Source organism: Humulus lupulus, chromosome 5, assembly GCF_963169125.1.
Source record: "Humulus lupulus chromosome 5, drHumLupu1.1, whole genome shotgun sequence".
In the NCBI taxonomy this organism is placed as follows: Eukaryota; Viridiplantae; Streptophyta; class Magnoliopsida; order Rosales; family Cannabaceae; genus Humulus; species Humulus lupulus.
Window position 1 is genome coordinate 142,443,694 of NC_084797.1, and position 6,000 is coordinate 142,449,693.

The 6,000-nt window shown below is 41.5% G+C and overlaps 1 non-coding gene across 1 annotated transcript; it reads left to right on the forward strand.

The window, feature by feature from the left end:
* Positions 1-4,734: 4,734 nt before the first annotated feature.
* Positions 4,735-4,841, forward strand: LOC133781264 (small nucleolar RNA R71). The gene has a single exon (XR_009870048.1). It is a non-coding gene; the product is annotated as a small nucleolar RNA R71 (small nucleolar RNA).
* The last annotated feature ends 1,159 nt before the right edge of the window (positions 4,842-6,000 follow it).

The window sequence follows — 6,000 nt, forward strand, 5'->3', positions numbered from 1 at the left end:
TTTTCTAGGCAGGAAGGGTAGGGCCGCGACTCTGTTCTAGAGCGCTGCGGCCCTACGAAGTAAATGAGCTAGGGACGCTCTGCCAAAGGGGAGCGCCGCGGCGCCACAGGGCAGGGCCGTGGCGCGTGTCTGCCTTCAGAGGGGGCTTGGTTTCTATTTCAGGGGTGGGCCGCGTCTAGGTTTCAGGGGCCGCAGCCCTTGGGTGCATTTTTGGTCTTTTGGTGATTTTAAGCGTGGGGACCTAACCTAGGGTGCTCGAGATCGATTGCACCACCGTGTTTGGTGGGACTCGATGTCCCAGAAGCAAGCATTGTACCCGAAAACCTTTATTAGAGTATTAATGGAATTTATTACCTTGGTTGTGACTAGGTGATAAGCTAGGGCTCGGGAAGCGGATTGTGCTCGAGAGTCATCGCTCGTAGTCAGTGAACGTGTAAATTAAAGGTAAGAAAACTGCACCCGATTGTGTAATTGTAAAGGGACTAAGGGTTCCTTAATATGTATGCTTTGAAAGGATGGTATTATTCCATGTAAAAAGTAAACCAACGGCCTAAGAGTGCCAAGGGTTACACCAGCGCACAGGGGGCGGCTTGGCCACTGGTAGCCGAGGACAACTTATTATGCATTGAGCTCGGTTTAAGTGGGCTGGAGTCAGTGGGGTAAACAGAGGGTGCAGCCTAAGTTGTCGGCCCTAATTATTATGTGACATGATTGTTATTAGAAATTAGTTGCATCGTTGATTCTGAATATGCGTTGAGTGGTTAATATGGATTATTCAGTGTTTGATCATGCTTAAAGGATTAGTTATCTGTTATTGTTGTTTGTGTTGCATATTATGTTTTCTTGTTGGGCCTTAGCTCACGGGTGCTACGTGGTGCAGGTAAAAGCAAGGGAAAATTTAACCAGCCCTGACTTGGAGAGCTTTGTGAGCTCAATGTACATGACCAGCTGCTCAGCCGCCACAGTTGGGAGAAAGGCAGGAACGAGAGAACCAGAAATGTCTGTTTTGCCTTAGAATGGCTGATGGATGTCTGTATTTTGGAGAGTCTATAAACCAACTTTTAAACACTGTTTCTTTTTGGGATCCCATGTGTAAAACTGTTTAATTATATGAAATGTATCTTTTGAGACCAAAACCCTTTTAAACCCTAGCACATTTATGGTTAGTGACACGTTTTTAACTAAATAACTGGATTAGCAAGTCCTACACCTTTATAAGTACACAGTGTAGCAGTCATGGCTATCTAGGGCGTTACAGTCTGTAAACTACGGGACCATCAAACTTTCCTTTAAGGAAAATAACTGTTCATCTGGGAAATCATCATTTATCTAGACTTCTTTCATGTTTTGACTTTATTCCACTTCTAGCCAAGATAAATGATCTGCCACAAGGTTTTCCGTGCCTTTCTTTTCTCTAATTTCCAAGTCAAACTCTTGTAGCAAAAGAACCCATCAAATAAGCCTTGGCTTTTCATCCTTCTTGGTCATAAGGTATTTAATGGCAGAGTGGTCAGTATATACAATTACCTTATTCCCAATTAGATACGGTCCGAATTTATCTCAAGCAAAAACTATGGCCAAAATCTCTTTCTCTGTAGTGGCATAATTCAGCTGAGCATCATTCAAGGTTCTACTAGCATAGTAGATAGTGTGAAATACCTTGTCCACTCGCTGCCCCAAAACTGCTCCAACTACATAGTCACTCGCATCACACATCAGCTCTAAAGGCAACTCCCAATTAGGTGCAATGACTATAGGCGCTGAAGTAAGTTTCTCCTTGAGCACCTTGAATGCTTGTAAACAGTCCTCTCCAAACTCAAATGGAACTCCATTCATCAAAAACCCAGATAGAGGCTTCGAAATTTTCGAAAAATCTTTGATAAACCTTCTGTAGAACCCCGCATGACCCAGAAAACTACGAACCCCTTTTACTGAAACCGGTGGTGGCAAATTTTCTATGGTGGAAATCTTTGCTCTGTCTACTCCAATGCCCTCATTAGAGATTTTGTGCCCCAACACTATGCCCTCTTTCACCATAAAATGGCACTTCTCCCAATTTAGTACCATATTAGACTCCTCACACTTCTTCAAAACCAGCTCCAAGTTGTTTAAGCAGTGATTAAAGGAAGAACTAAAAACTGGGAAGTCATCAATGAAAATCTCGATGCACTTCTCAACCATGTCAGAGAATATGGCCATCATACACCTTTGAAATGTAATTGGTGCATTGCAGAGTCCAAATGTCATTCTTCTGAAAGCAAATGTTCCATAAGGACATGTGAATGTTGTTTTTTCCTGGTCCTCCGGCGCAATAGCTATATGATGGTATCCAGAATAACCATCCAAAAAGAAGTAATACTCATGACCAACCAACCTATCCAGCATCTGATCAATAAATGGCAGCGGGAAGTGATCTTTCCTTGTTGCTTTGTTGAGCTTACAGTAGTCGATACATATCCTCCATCCCGCGACAGTACGAGTTAGAATCAGTTCATTGTTTTCATTCTTGACCACCATCCTCCCTCCTTTCTTTGGAACCACTTGAACTGGGCTCACCCATTTACTATCAGATATTGGGTAGGCCACCCCTGCGTCTAGCCACTTCACCACCTCTTTCCTCACCACCTCTCTCATTGGCGGATTTAACCTCTGTTGAGCATCAATAGTTGGCTTACTGCCATATTCCATCAAAATTCTATGCATCACTGTCAAGGGGCTGATCCCCTTTATATCAGCTAAAGTCCACCCAATGGCTCTCTTGTACATACGCAACACCCTCAATAACTTCTCTACTTCATTCTCAGATAGCAAAGCAGATATAATAACAGGAAGTGTTTTATTCTCACCAAGAAACTCATACTGCAAGTGATCAGGTAAAACCTTCAACTCCAACTCTGGTGGCTTCTCCACCGAAGGTAATGGTCTCTCAGGCACTGAACCAAGCTCTTCAAAGTATTTCCTCTTCAGAGGCCCATAAGAATTCAACCACTTTGCATACTCTATGGCCTCCTTTCCATCTTGCTCAGTCACTTCCTCCTCTACCAACTCAACTCAAGAAGGTCTTCTACTATCTTCTTTGACTCTACTAAACTCTCCACCACATCAACTGCGAAACAACCATCACTGGCCCCGGGATAAGTCATGGCTTTGAGTACAATAAAAACAACTTCCTCACCCTGTACTCTCAACCTCAACTCACCCTTCTGCACATCAATCAAAGCTTGGCCTGTTGCCGAAAATGGTCTTCGAAGGATGATTGAGACGTTGGCATCCTCCTCCATATCAAGTACAATAAAATCTGCTAGGAAGATGAACTTGTCCACTTTTACCAGGACGTCTACTATAATACCCCGAGGATGAGCTAATGATCTGTCTGCCAGTTGTAAAGTCATTGTGGTAGGCCTTGCTTCCCCCCAACTTCAATCTTCTGAAAACAGAAAGCGACATCAGATTAATGCTTAACCCCAAATCACATAGAGCATTCATACTCTCAAAATTCCCAATAGTGCATTGTATGGTGAAACTCCCAGGATCTCTCAGCTTCTGAGGGAGTTTCCTTTGCAGAATGGCGCCACACTTTTAAGTTAATGCCACATTTTCGTATTCTCCCATCTTTCTCTTCTTAGACAAAATTTCTTTCATGAATTTTACATAAATGGGCATTTTCTCTAAGGCCTCCGCAAATGGAATGTTGATGTGCAGTTTCTTGAATACCTCTAAGGATTTAGAAAACTGCTTATCCAGGTTGTTCTTGCGGAGCCTCTCATGGTAGGGAATCTTGACATGATGGTCAATGCTCACTGGTAGTGTAGCTTCTTTGACTGGGAGGTCTTTAGCAACCCTGTTTTCACCTTGATTTCGATCCATTGTGCCCTGTGCTTGTTGATCCTGATTCTTGTCTTTCACTGACTGCTCTGTGCTTGGCCCTTCATACTTCTTCCCACTTCTCAAAGTAATAGCCTGGCAATGTTCTTTTGGGTTGACTTCAGTGGTGCTAGGCAGATTACCTTGAGCTCGGTTGGCCATAAGAGTAGCCAATTTCCCCATCTAAGTCTCCAAGTTTCTGATAGAAGAACGCGTCTCAGTCATGAATTGATGAAGAACATCAGACTGGGTATTAGGCTGTCTCACATGATTTTTTTGTTGTTGTATAGGTGGTTGAGGTGGTTGTTGTTGAGGCTGGAATCTCTGTTGATAAAACCCTGGAGGTGGTTGCTGAAATGACTGTTGTGGCTATTGAACTGATGATTGGGGTTGTTGGTCATTCTTCCTAGAAAAGTTCAGGTGATTTCGCCATCCTTGATTATAGAAATTAGAGTACGGATTATTAGGCTGTCTTGGAAAATTCCCAATAGCTTGTGCTTGCTCTAATAGAAAATTCTTCAAATCCCCAAATTGACACTGTTCAAAAGAATGGGGTCGACCACATAGTTCACACATCACTTGAGCTTGCATCATTGGGGCTGCCACGATATTGTTTTGTAGCTATTTTGTAAGAGTAGTTACCTGAGCACTAAGCATAGAGATGGCATCAATCTCATGCATTCCAGCCACTCTCTTTGGATTTCCCCTCTCACTAGGCCACTAATAATTGTTCATGGCCATTTCTTCCAATAGTTAATATGCCTCATTGGCACTCTTGATCATAAAAGCACCCCTGTTGCTACATCAATAATGGTGCGAGTAGTACTGCACAAACCATTATAGAAATTGTGGATTAGCATCCACTTCTCAATTACATGGTGGGGACACTTTCTCAACAAGTCTTTAAATCTCTCCCAAGCATCATAAAGAGACTCACCCTCCAACTAATAAAAATTGTTGATCTCTCCTCTCAACTTAGCTGCCTTCGCAGGAGGGAAAAACTTTGAGAGAAATTCATGAGCGAGGTCATTCCATGTAGTAATTGAATTGGGTGGCAAAGAGACCAACCAACTCTTAGCTCGGTCCCTTAGAGAGAATGGAAATAACCTTAATATGATGGCATCATCGCTAACTCCATTAATTTTAAATGTTTGGCAGAGCTCAACAAAGTTAGCAAGATGCATGTTGGGGTCTTCTGTTGGCATTCCCTCAAACTGAACAGGGGATTGAACCATTTGGAGTATGGCAGACTTGCTTTCAAAATTGTTGGCATCGACAGTGGGTGGTCTGATACAAGACTGAACCCTTGTCACAGTAGGCAACACATAGTCCCTCAAACTTCTGGCTGGTGGATTCTGACCATTAGCTTGATCCTCAACATCACCCCCAATTCAGCCCATTATTATTAATCGCTGAATCTGCCATGGTAGTCTCAACCCTTTTTTCCAACCTTTTCTTCCATCGATTCAGTCTATAAGTGTTCTCAATTTCAGGATCAACAAGCACTCGAATAGCAGGGCCTTGGCATCGCATAAACTACTTGTAACCTGAGATGAGGAAAATTGAGACAATGACATAATTAGTGAAACTGAAAATAAAATACCAAATTAGAATAAAATTCAACTATTTTAATATTAGCTAAAAACAGTCCCTGGCAACGGTGCCAAAAACTTGTGAAAAAATCCAACACGCAAGTATACGTATCGTCTTTACAAGTAATAACTCATGTAAGTGAGATCGTTCCCACAAGGACTGTAGCTAAGTACCAATTAATTGAATTTTTGTTTCTATTTGGTTATCGAAAATTTGATTGTTTAAACTAAATAATCGAAGCAATAAATAAATAACGAAACAATAAACAAGATTCAGTCAAGAAATGAAATATAGGGAAATTAATTTCAATTGCTTCCACTTCCTATTTCAATAATGCAAATCAATTATTCTTCTTCTACCTAATGTAATAGCATATTATAAAATAACCTATATTCTGATTAAGACATATAGATTCTAAATTATATGTCACTATCCTACATTTCTGAGGCATAACACACACATAATCAACATTAAGCAATAATCCTAAAGCTACACAAATACTCTTGTTTTATGTCGAAACCTATGTTTATTCAATTAGAGCAT